We start from the raw sequence: 12,814 nt of genomic DNA, 5'->3' as shown, positions 1-12,814 counted from the left end.
GCTAGTGAGTATAGGAATAGGAGGATAGAGCATGTGGCTGAGGAGATGGTGCAGGAGGGAGGGTTTTAGTTTCCTGGATCACTGGGACTGTTTCTGGCAAAGGTGGGACCTGTACAAGTTGGTACAAGGGTTGCACCTGAACTGGAACGTGACCAACATTCTTGCTGGGAGGTTTGCTGGTGCTGTTGGGGGGTGGAGTTTAAACTAATTTGGCAGGGGGATGGGATACAGAATGGAGGTACAGTAGGGGTTGATGCACAGTCAAATATAGAAGGGAAACAGTTAGTCTGGAAGGCAGAGCAAATATAGACCTGTTAAGGCACAAGTGAAAAATGCAGGGCTGGATTGCATCTATTTTAATGCAAGGAGTCTTACTAGTAAGGCAGATGAATTGAGGGCGCTGATTAACACATGGGAATATGATATTGCTATCACAGAGACATGGTTGAGGGACGGACAGGACTGGCAGCTAAATATTCCAGGGTATAGAATCTTCAGGTGTGATAGGGGAGGGGATAAAAGAGGAGGTGGTATTGCACTGTTGATCAAGTAGTCGATTACTGCAGTAAGGAGGGATGATATCTTGGATCCTCAAATGAGGCCAAATGGGAAGAACTTAAACAAAAAGGAGGCAATCACTTGGATGGGAGTGTACTACAGGCCTCCAAACAGTCGGAGAGATAGAGGAGCAGATATGTAGGCAAATCTCAGATGTAATAATATGAGGGGATTTCAACTTCCCTAAAATCAACTGGGATAGTCTTAGTGCAAAAGGCTTAAAGAGGGCAGAATTCTTAAAATACATACAGGAGAGCTTTTTGAGCCAGTACACAGTCCTACAAGAGAAGGGGCAGTACTGGATCTAATCCTAGGGATTGAAGCTGGACATGTGGTGGAAATGTCAGTGGGGGAACATTTTGGGGATAGTGACCATAACTCTAAGATTTAAGTTAGTTATGGAAAAGGACAAAGACGGACTGGAAATAAAGGTACTGAATTGGGGGAAGGCCGATTTCAATATGATAAAACAGGATCTGGCCAAAGTGGACAGGGAACAGCTACTTGTAGGAAAGTCTACAACAGACCAGTGGGAGTCATTCAAAGAGGAAATAGTGAGAGTTCAAAGCCAACATGTACCCGTTAAGGTGAAGGGTAAGACTAATAGGCCCAGGGAACCCTGGATGTCGAGGGATATAGAGCATTGCATCAGTTTAAAAAAAAAAAAAAAATTAGGCTTACGGCAGATCCCAAGCGCTGAAAACAGCGGAGGCACTAGAGGAGTATAGAAAGTGTAGGGTGGCACTTAAAAAAAAAAAAAAAAAGTAATTAGGAGAGCGAAGCGGGGGCATGAAACAAGGAAAGGAAAATCCCAAGGCGTCTTATAAGTATATTAAGGGCAAGAGGATGAGTAGGGCCCATTAGGGACCAAAGTGGCAATCTTTGTGTGGAGCCGGATGACATAAGTGAGGTTTTAAATGATTACTTTTCATCTGTGTTCACTTTGGAGAAGGACGATGGAGGTGTAGAGATCAGGGAGGGGGACTGTGATATACTTGAACATATTAGTGTATAAAGGGAGGAAGTATTAGCTGTTTTAGCGGGCTTAAAAGTGGATAAATCTCCAGCCCAAGATAAGATGTATCCCAGGCTGTTATGTGAGGCAAGGGAGGAGATATCAGGGGCTCTGACACAAATTTTCAAATCCTCTCTGGCCACCGGAGAGGTGCCAGAGGACTGACTACAGCGAATGTGGTACCATTATTCAAGAAGGGTAGTAGGGATAAACCAGGTAATTACAGGCTGGTGAGTTGAACGTCAGTGGTAGGGAAACTATTGGAAAAGTTCTGAGGGACAGGATTAATCTCCACTTGGAGAGGCAGGGATTAATCAGGAATAGCATGGCTTTGTCAAGGGAAGATCATGTCTAACTAACTTAATTGAATTTTTCGAGGAGGTGATTAGATATGTAGATGAGGGTAAAGCAGTTGATGTAGTCTACATGGACTTCAGTAAGGCTTTTGATAAGGTCCTGCATGGGAGATTGGTTAAGAAGGTGAGAGCCCATGGGATCCAGGACAATTTGTCAAATTGGATCCAAAATTGACTTAGTGGCAGGAGGCAGAGGGTGATGGTCAAGGGTTATTTCTGCGAGTGGATGCCTCTGACCAGTGGTGTATCGCTGGGACCCTTGCTGTTTGTAGTGTACATGAATGATTTAGATGTGCATATAGGAGGTATGATCAGTAAGTTCGCAGATTACACGAAAATTGGTGGTGTTGTAAATAGTGAGAAAGAAAGCCTTAGATTACAGGACGATATAGATGGGCTGGTAAGATGAGCGGAGCAGTGGCAAATGGAATTCAATCCTGAGAAGTGTGAAGTGATGCATTTTGGGAGGACTAACAAGGCAAGGGAATGTACAATGGATGGTAGGACCCTAGGAAGTACAGAGGGTCAGAGGGACCTTGGTGGACTTGTCCATAGATCACTGAAGGCAGCAGCACAAGTAGATAAGGTGGTTAGGAAGGCATATGGGACACTTGCCTTTATTAGCCGAGGCGTAGAATATAAGAGCAGGGAGGTTATGATGGAGCTGTATAAAACGCTAGTTAGGTCACAGCTGGAGTACTGTGTACAGTTCTGGGCACCACGCTATAGGAAGGATGTGATTGCACTGGAGATTGCACACACAGAGAGAGATAGAGAACAGTGGGAGCAGAGCATTTCTCGTGTATAGGCTGAGCGCACGCGGGACTGCCGGGTAAGTGAGGTTACATATTTGGGCGGTTGCTTTACCCGAAACACTACTCGGGTAGTGTCTCCCACCCATCCTCCTCCTCTCTCCAAAAAAAAAAGTTCTGTCTGTCGGATTGCTAAGCTAACAAGTTTTGACTTTTTTTTTTTGGTTTTCAGTAGACTTGTTGGGAATTTGGAATAGTGGGAATGGAGGTTAAGGCAGTTGAATGTTCCTCCTGCAGAATGTGGGAGGTAAGTGTCGCCAAGAGTGTCCCTGCTGACTGCATCTGCGGGAAGTGCACCCAACTCCAGCTCCTCGAGAACCGCGTTAGAGAGCTGGAGCTGGATGAACTTCGGATCATTCAGGAAGCGGAGGGGGTTATTGAGAGGAGTTATAGGGAGGTAGTCACACCTCAGGTAAAAGAAGTAGGTAGATGGGTTACCGTGAGGGGAAGGAGAGGGAACCAGCAGGCAGTGCAGGGATCCCCTGTGACCGTTTCCCTCAACAACAGGTATACTGTTTTGGATACTGTTGGGGGGGACGACTTACCAGGGGTAAGCAATGGGGTACAGGTCTCTGGCGCAGAGTCTGTCCCTGTTGCTCAGAAGGGAAGGGGGAAGAGGAGCAGAGCATTAGTCATTGGGGATGCCATAGTTAGGGGAACAGATAGGAGGTTCTGTGGGAACGAGAGAGACTCACGGTTGGTGTGTTGCCTCCCAGGTGCCAGGGTTCGTGATGTCTCGGATAGTGTTTTTGGGATCCTTAAGGGGGAGGAGGAGCAGCCCCAAGTCGTGGTCCACATAGGCACCAACGACATAGGTAGGAAGAGAGATGGGGATTTAAGGCAGAAATTCAGGGAGCTAGGGTGGAAGCTTAGAGCGAGAACAAACAGAGTTGTTATCTCTGGATTATTGCCCGTGCCACGTGCTAGCGAAGCGAGGAATAGGGAGAGAGGGGAGTTGAACACGTGGCTGCAGGGATGGTGTAGGAGAGAGGGTTTTGGTTTCCTGGATAATTGGGGCTCTTTCTGGGGTAGGTGGGACCTCTACAAACAGGATGGTCTTCACCTGAACCAGAGGGGTACCAATATCCTGGGGGGGAGATTTGCTAGTGCTCTTCGGGGGGATTTAAACTAATTCAGCAGGGGGATGGGAACCTAAATTTGTAGTTCCAGTGTACAGGATGTTGAGAGTAGTGAGGTCAGGGATAAGGTTACAAGGACGCAAGAGGGCACTGGCAAGCAAGAACGTGGTTTAAAGTGTGTCTACTTCAACGCCAGGAGCATCTGGAATAAGGTGGGTGAGCTTGCAGCATGGGTTGGTACCTGGGATCTCGATGTAGTGGCCATTTCGGAGACATGGGTAGAGCAGGGACAGGAATGGATGTTGCAGGTTCCGGGATTTAGATGTTTCAGTAAGAACAGAAAATATGGTAAAAGAGGGGGGAGGGGTGTGACATTGTTAATCAAGGAGAGTATTACGGCGGCAGATAGGACGTTTGAGGACTCGTCTACTGAGGTAGTATGGGTCGAGGTTAGAAACAGGAGAGGAGAGGTTGCCCTGTTGGGAGTTTTCTATAGACCTCCAAATAGTTCCAGAGATGTAGAGGAAAGGATAGCGAAGATGATTCTCGACAGGAGCGTGAGTAACAGGGTAATTGTTATGGGGGACTTTAACTTTCCAAATATTGACTGGAAATACTATAGTTCGAGTACTTTAGATGGGTCAGTTTTTGTCCAGTGTGTGCAGGAGGGTTTTCTGACACAGTATGTAGACAGGCCAACCAGGGGCGATGCCACATTGGATTTGGTACTGGGTAATGAACCCGGCCAGGTGTTAGATTTAGATGTAGGTGAGCACTTTGGTGATAGTGATCACAATTCGGTTAGGTTTACCTTAGCGATGGGCAGGGACAGGTATATACCGCAGGGCAAGAATTATAGCTGGGGGAAAGGAAATTATGATGCGATTAGGCAAGATTTAGGATGCGTAGGATGGGGAAGGAAACTGCAGGGGATGGGCACAATCAAAATGTGGAGCTTATTCAAGGAGCAGCTACTGCGTGTCCTTGATAAGTATGTACCTGTCAGGCAGGGAGGAAGTTGTCGAGCGAGGGAGCCGTGGTTTACTCAAGAAGTTGAAGCGCTTGTCAAGAGGAAGAATGTGGCTTATGTTAGGATGAGACGTGAAGGCTCAGTTAGGGCGCTTGAGAGTTACAAGCTAGCCAGGAAGGATCTAAAGGGAGAGCTAAGAAGAGCAAGGAGAGGACACGAGAAGTCATTGGCGGATAGGATCAAGGAAAACCCTTAGGCTTTCTATAGGTATATCAGGAATAAAAGAATGACTAGAGTTAGATTAGGGCCAATCAAGGATAGTAGTGGGAAGTTGTGTGTGGAATCAGAGGAGATAGGGGAAGCGTTAAATGAATATTTTGCGTCAGTATTTACAGTAGAGAAAGAAAATGTTGTCGAGGAGAATACTGAGATACAGACTACTAGGCTAGATGGGATTGAGGTTCACAAGGAGGAGGTGTTAGCAATTTTGGAATGTGTGAAAATAGATAAGTCCCCTGGGCCAGATGGGATTTATCCTAGGATTCTCTGGGAAGCCAGGGAGGAGATTGCAGAGCCTTTGTCCTTGATCTTTATGTCGTCATTGTCGACAGGAATAGTGCCGGAAGACTGGAGGATGGCAAATGTTGTCCCCTTGTTCAAGAAGGGGAGTAGAGACAGCCTTGGTAATTATAGACCTGTGAGCCTTACTTCGGTTGTGGGTAAAATGTTGGAAAAGGTTATAAGAGATAGGATTTATAATCATCTTGAAAAGAATAAGTTCATTAGCGATAGTCAGCACGGTTTTGTGAAGGGTAGGTCGTGCCTCACAAACCTTATTGGGTTTTTTGAGAAGGTGACCAAACAGGTGGATGAGGGTAAAGCCGTGGATGTGGTGTATATGGATTTCAGTAGGGCATTTGATAAGGTTCCCCACGGTAGGCTATTGCAGAAAATACGGAAGTATGGGGTTGAAGGTGATTTAGTGCTTTGGATTGGAAATTGGCTAGCTGAAAGAAGACAGAGGGTGGTGGTTGATGGCAAATGTTCATCCTGGAGTTTAGTTACTAGTGGTGTACCGCAAGGATCTGTTTTGGGGCCACTGCTGTTTGTCATTTTTATAAATGACCTGGATGAGGGTGTAGAAGGGTGGGTTAGTAAATTTGTGGATGACACGAAGGTCGGAGTTGTGGATAGTGCCGAAGGATGTTGTAGGTTACAGAGGGACATAGATAGGCTGCAGAGCTGGTCTGAGAGATGGCAAATGGAGTTTAATGCGGAAAAGTGTGAGGTGATTCACTTTGGAAGGAGTAACAGGAATGCAGAGTACTGGGCTAATGGGAAGATTCTTGGTAGTGTAGATGAACAGAGAGATCTTGGTGTCCAGGTACATAACCTGGGTGGCAACTTTCAGGGATTTAATAGGGCTGTTAAGAAGGCACATGGTGTGTTAGCTTTTATTAGTAGGGGGATCGAGTTTCGGAGCCACGAGGTCATGCTGCAGCTGTACAAAACTCTGGTGCGGCCGCACCTGGAGTATTGCGTGCAGTTCTGGTCACCGCATTATAGGAAGGATGTGGAAGCTTTGGAAAGGGTGCAGAGGAGATTTACTAGGATGTTGCCTGGTATGGAGGGAAGGTCTTACGAGGAAAGGCTGAGGGACTTGAGGTTGTTTTTGTTAGAGAGAAGGAGGAGGAGAGGTGACTTAATAGAGACATATAAGATAATCAGAGGGTTAGATAGGGTGGATAGTGAGAGTCTTTTTCCTCGGATGGTGATGGCAAACACGAGGGGACATAGCTTTAAGTTGAGGGGTGATAGATATAGGACAGATGTCAGAGGTAGTTTCTTTACTCAGAGTAGTAGGGGCGTGGAACGCCTTGCCTGCAACAGTAGTAGACTCGCCAACTTTAAGGGCATTTAAGTGGTCATTGGATAGACATATGGATGAAAATGGAATAGTTTAGGTCAGATGGTTTCACAGGTCGGCGCAACATCGAGGGCCGAAGGGCCTGTACTGCGCTGTTATGTTCTATGGTGCAGAGAAGATTCACCAGGATGTTGCTGGGGCTGGAGCGTTTCAGCTATGAAGAGAGACTGAAAAGGCTAGGGTTGTTTTCCTTAGATCAGAGAAGGCTGAGGGGGGACATGATTGAGGTATACAAAATAGAGGGGCATTGATAGATTAGATAGGAAGAAACATTTTCCCTTAGTGGAGGGGTCCATAACCAGGGGCCATAGATTTAAGGTAAGAGGCAGGAGGTTTATATGGGATTTGAGGAAACATTTTTTTAACCCAGAGGGTGGTTGGAATCTGGAATGCACTGCCTGAAGTGGTGGTAGAGGCAGGAACCCTCAACATTTTAAGAAGTATTTAGATGAGAACTTGAAATGCCATGACTCTGTCATACACACACTAGCACATTCATATGCACAGCACAGTCATACTCAAATTACTCACAATCACTTACTCACACTCAAATACAGACATACACACACACAGGCTCACCCATGCGCGCACAGAAACACAAACAGTGGCACTCACACAATATATTCTCCCACACACATACACACATGACATCTGACTCGAAGTAGGCCATTCAGCCCTTCGAGCCTGTTCTGTCATTCACTATGATCGTGGGCTATCATCCAGCTCAACTCCACCTTTGCACATTATCCCCATATTCCTTCATGGTCACTTTTATTGACACCAGCTTTTTACTTCCAGATAAATTTTAATAATGAATTAAAATTCTCAAGCTGCCATAATGGAATTTGAGTTCACGCTCTCTGGATTTTTAGTCCTGTAATATAAGCACTACACTATCATGCTCCAATTTGGTTGAATAAGAACAGCATTTGGATAAATGACATCAACAAAAATCTTCATTGCCCAATATCTGACCTCTGATGTCTCATGGCCTGCTTCCACTCCTGTCTACCCACTGCCCCCTTAGCTGAGGCCCACTGTAATTTTAGCAGTGGCCCTGTTTTCTCTAGCCTTTGCTAGATCCATAAAATGTGGCCTGAGGCCCAATATCTAGGAAGACTCAGACCTCACCATTCTGGTATGTAACTTTCATCCTTTGTGCAGCCAAAAATGGACACTCCCAAATTTCTGTCCCTCTGTCCCTTTTCGAAGTGTGGCTGTGATGAATGGACTGACCACAAGGTAGCAGCACTTCAAAACTAGTCATCTGTGGTGAGTGCAGGAAACTCTTTACTTCAGGAAACACTCATTAAAGTATCTTTACTTACATATTCTATAAAGTGTTTCATGATGCATTTTGTCTTAACTTTCCTTGCTTTCTCTTTCAAGTAAAGTGTTCCGTTTAATACTATTTTAATCTTTAAAATTTTATTCTCAAGATGTGGGTGTCATTGGCAGGGTTGACATTTATTGCTCAGCCCTAATTGCCCTTGAGAAGGTGGTGGTGGGCTGCCTTCCTGAACCACAACAGTTTTTACAACAGAGTGGCTAGCTCAGAGTCAACCACATTGGTGTGGAAGTGGAGTCACATGTAGGCCAGACTGGGTAGGAACGGCAGATTTCCTTCCTTAAGGGACACAAGTGAATCAGTTGGGTTTTTACAACAGTCCCAAAGCTTGCATAAGAAGCAGGAGTCGGCCATTCAGGCCTCTGAGCATGTTCTGTCATTCAGTACAATCACGGCTGATCAACTCCACCTTCGCACACAATCCATGGGCAAAACTTTATCAGCTCGCTGCCATTCTCGGCAGAGAGCTTGAAAAAGTGCACGGTGCATGCACGAGATATTATGCACGGTGGCTCATTAGCATGGTGGATTTGGAAGTCCTATCCCAGATGACGTAGAGGGAGTGGGTGCTCCGTCACTGGTAACAGCGCCCAGCACCACCACGCAGACGCCTGCATCATTTTTAAAGGTCTTCAAGCCCTTACCGGAAATTTTAATTTTTAAAGGTCTCGCTGTAATAAACATTGAAATGAAATTGTAATTAAACTTTGAAGCCCCTCGCCCACTGAGTGAACAGTACATAAAATGACCTATGCTCCCCAAAAAACACCTTTTGCTATGCCGTGCTTTCACTCCCCAACATCAGCACCTTTGACCCTCAACCCCTTCCGACTATCCCCCACGACCAATCGGAATGGTTTTCAATGCTCCCTGCTCCGACCTGAAACTTTCACTCCTTTTTCCACCCCCCCCCCCCCCCTCCCTCCCCACCAGTGTCATGCCTTGGATCTCCAAACGGAGATCTGAAGGCATGGGAGTTCCAGCCACTGGCCAGAATAACGGCATGGGATGGACGTCGGGTCAAGGTAAGTTAATTTACATTTATTTAAATTGATTTCAATATGCAAATGAAGGGTGCGGGTGCTGCACTGATGAAATTTCACTTCAATATTTTTGTGATATTTAACTCATTTTTGGTGTTGCATCTTCTCCCCTTTTTGACATACTACTGCATGTACAGACATCTTATAATGCGGAACAGCCCATTCAAAAATTCTGGGAGGAATCGGCTGAGTAGTTCCTCTTGGGCTGTATTGTGAGCAAGCATTCAAGCTGGACTAGAACTTCCATATTAAATATCAGAAGTAAATAGACAAATGATTTTTGCTGTAATGAAATCAATAAGGTAAGATGACCCTTCCCCCTCCCCAGTGGAATGGCTAGGTACTAATGGAACACATCTTCCACTCCCATGCCCAGCTTACTAGAGTTCCTGCAGGCAATGAACGTGAGTTTTAGAACTGACAGAACGGACTGCTGTCAGAAAACTCAGAATTTTACAGTACAGAGGACACCATTTATCCCATCGTATCTGTGCTGCCTCTTTGATAAAGCTATCCTATTAGTCCCATTCCCAGCTGTTTCCCCCATAGCCCTACAATTTTATCCCCTTCAAATATTTTTATAAAGTTCTGGTTAGGCTACAACTACAGTATTGCATCCAGTTCTGGTCTCCACACTTTAGGAAGGATGTGAGTGTTCTTGAGAAGGTGCAGAGGAGATTTACCAGAATGGTTCCAGGGATGAGGGATTTTTGCGACAGTTAGGTTGGAGAAGCTGAGGTTGTTCTCTTGGAAGCAAAGGAGATTGAGGGGAGATTTGATAGAGATGTACAAGATTATGACAGGTTTAGATAAGATAAACAAAGAAAAGCTGTTCCTATTAGCTGATCCCACAAGGAGTAGGGGGATACAGATTTAAGGTTCTGGGCAAGAGATGCAGGGGGGGATGTGGGAAAGATCTTTGTTACGCATCGAGTGGTAATACATTGAACTGGCTGCCTATAAGGATGGTGGAAATGGAGACAATGAATGATTTCAAAAGGGAATTGGATGGGCGCTTGAAAATAAACTAGCAGGGCTGAGAGGAATACGGTTGACTGGATTGCTCTGTGGAGAGTTGGCATAGATTTGATGGGAATGAATTGCCTCCTTCTGTGTGGTAACTCCTCTATGACTATTTATGCAATTCCCTTTTGAAAATTACTGTTGAATCTGCTTCCACCATCCTTTCAGGCAGTGCATTTCAGATCACTGTGTAAAAAAGAATTCTCCTCACCACCTCTCTGCTTCTTTTGCCAATCTGTGTCCTTTGGTTACCAACCCACCAGTGTAAACAGTTTCTCCTTATTTACTCTACCATAATCCTTCATGAATTTGAACCCCTCTATTAAACCTTTCCATAATCTTCCCTGCTCTAAGGAGAACAATCCCAGCTTCAGTAGAGCTGTTTGAGATAATTTCCATTTGCTCCTGGTTCTCACTTGGATCAAGTTTAATTTTGCAAGTTACCAGGCACTGATTAGGCTAAAATAAAAAGTGTTAACTGTGGCAGTGTCATGTGAATAATAATGCTCTGAAAGTGCATCAGTGTATTTGCTAAATGAAAAACAAACAAGACAGATCTGATAAAGGGAACACACCTAGACCGTCAAATCCTGTCTTTTCTCTTTACAAATGATAAATGCCTGATAGCATTTTATATTATTTCAAACAATGCTGTGTTTTAGAATTGAACAATGATTTTCTGAATTTCGGTCATTTGCGATGTAATAACAGTGCACTGATGACTGAAGTCTAGAAATACTGATTGTTAAATGTTTGTGATTGCTGTTTTTTTAATAAATCTGGCTTTCAACAAACAATGTGAGCTCTGTTGAAATATGTTCCAGATTCTTTCTTTCATCATGGTACATTAAAGCATATTTTAAAGGGTGCCATCCAAATGAAAAATTGTTTGGCGAAACATCTTTTGTCGACTGGCAAATATAATGTAAATTGAACGTATAGATATCACCTCGTGATGTGCAGGTCATCCTGCCTTGATGGGAGTGATTCTTTTAGCTCGAAGGAAAATAAACTTTAGCTGAACTCTAACTTTCAAATGAGATACTGTTCTTTAAAGATCATGGCAATTCTAGTTGACTTGCTTTAATTTAAAAAGTAGCTATTTTATTGCTTTTTATGGTAGTCTGCCTGCTAAAGTTCACCATGTCATAGTTAATAGTTGTTCAAGTTATGAATATGAATGGAGAAGGAAGCCTGCCATCAGAATCCTGAATCAAGTGGTTGGGGAGAATTATGTTTTGCTTGAAACATTTGCTTCTTGTTCTTTTTAATTGTTTAAAATGGGGCTTGATGACCTCATCAAGGGAAGTGTTTCAGAGGAGAAACTCTGCGAGAGAGCATTCTCAGGCAGGCAGACTGAAGTACTCCTGTCTGAGCATTGTTACTGTTACAGTGCAAGGGAGCTGAATATTGCCTGGAGTCACTACACCCCAAAAGTAGTTTTGCCAAACAGCCTTTCACAAAGATGGTGTTCCTTTAAAATATTCTTTCAGGAAAAATGAAGGGAAAAGAACAGATTGGGCTGGATTTTAAGGAACCCTCGATGTCTGGATCTGTGGCGCAGGTTGGGAGCCTGAAGATGGCCCCAGATGAGGCTGGCCAGGGACCTCTATGCCGGCAGGGCCTGGCCTGATCCTACTGGCGGCGGCGAGGCACCATGGCAGCCTCCCCGCTGCTAGGCAATGGGACCATAATTTGAATATTTAAATCAATTATATTAATTAATTGTAATATACTTAAGCCTCCTCTTGATGGCCTGCTGCGATCTTCGACCTAGCGGTCAGCACTCCCGTGCCTTTGGATCCGTCTGGGGAAACGAGGAGCAACACTGGTGGGGAGGGGGTGGACGAGGTAAGTTTATCAGCATGGGGAGGTAGTGGTGTAGTGGTAATGTCACTGGGCTAGTGATCCAGCATCCAGGCTAGTGCTCTGGGGACATGGGTTCAAATCCCACCATGACAGATGATGAAATTTGAATTCAATTAATAAATCTGGAATTAAAAACAAGTCTAATGGTGACCATGAAACCATTGTCAATTGCTGTAAAAACCCATCTGGTTCACTAATCCCTTTTAGGGAAGGAAATCTGCCATCCTTACCTGGTCTGGCCTACATGTGACTGCAGGTCCACAGCAATGTGGTTGTCTCTTACATGCCCTCTGAAATGGCCTAGCAAGCCACTCCGTTCAAGGGCAATTAGGGATGGGTAATATACGTTGGCCTAGTCAGTGACACCCACATCCCACAAAAAATGAATAAAAAGAACAGGGTCAAATTAATGTCATGGGTGTAGGGGAGGGTTGTAGTTTAAAATCTGTGCAGTTTGGGAGGGGGCGGGGTGGTGGGGAAGGCCCAGTGATAACAGACAGCCCATCCCCTTCCACATCTTCGGATGGGGGGGGGTGGTGGCGGCCCCCCGGCTATTTAAATGAGCAACTGCATTTGAGATCTTGGTGGCTCTTTGGCACCATTTTTGAAGCTCTTTATAAAGTCCAGCCCATTTAATGGGAGCTAGCAGCATATTGATTCTTTAAACTTTCTTTAATGTTGCTTTAAGCAAAGAGGATTCAGTACCATTTAACTATCCGTCACAAAGACCTCCACCTCTGTAACATTGCTATCCCTGCCCCGCCTCAGCCATCCGCTAATGAAACCCTCATCCATACTTTTGTTACCGGCAGAC

This window comes from Heterodontus francisci, chromosome 25 (assembly GCF_036365525.1).
Source record: "Heterodontus francisci isolate sHetFra1 chromosome 25, sHetFra1.hap1, whole genome shotgun sequence".
Taxonomy (NCBI): Eukaryota; Metazoa; Chordata; class Chondrichthyes; order Heterodontiformes; family Heterodontidae; genus Heterodontus; species Heterodontus francisci.
Note: the sequence above shows the minus strand (reverse complement) of the source record.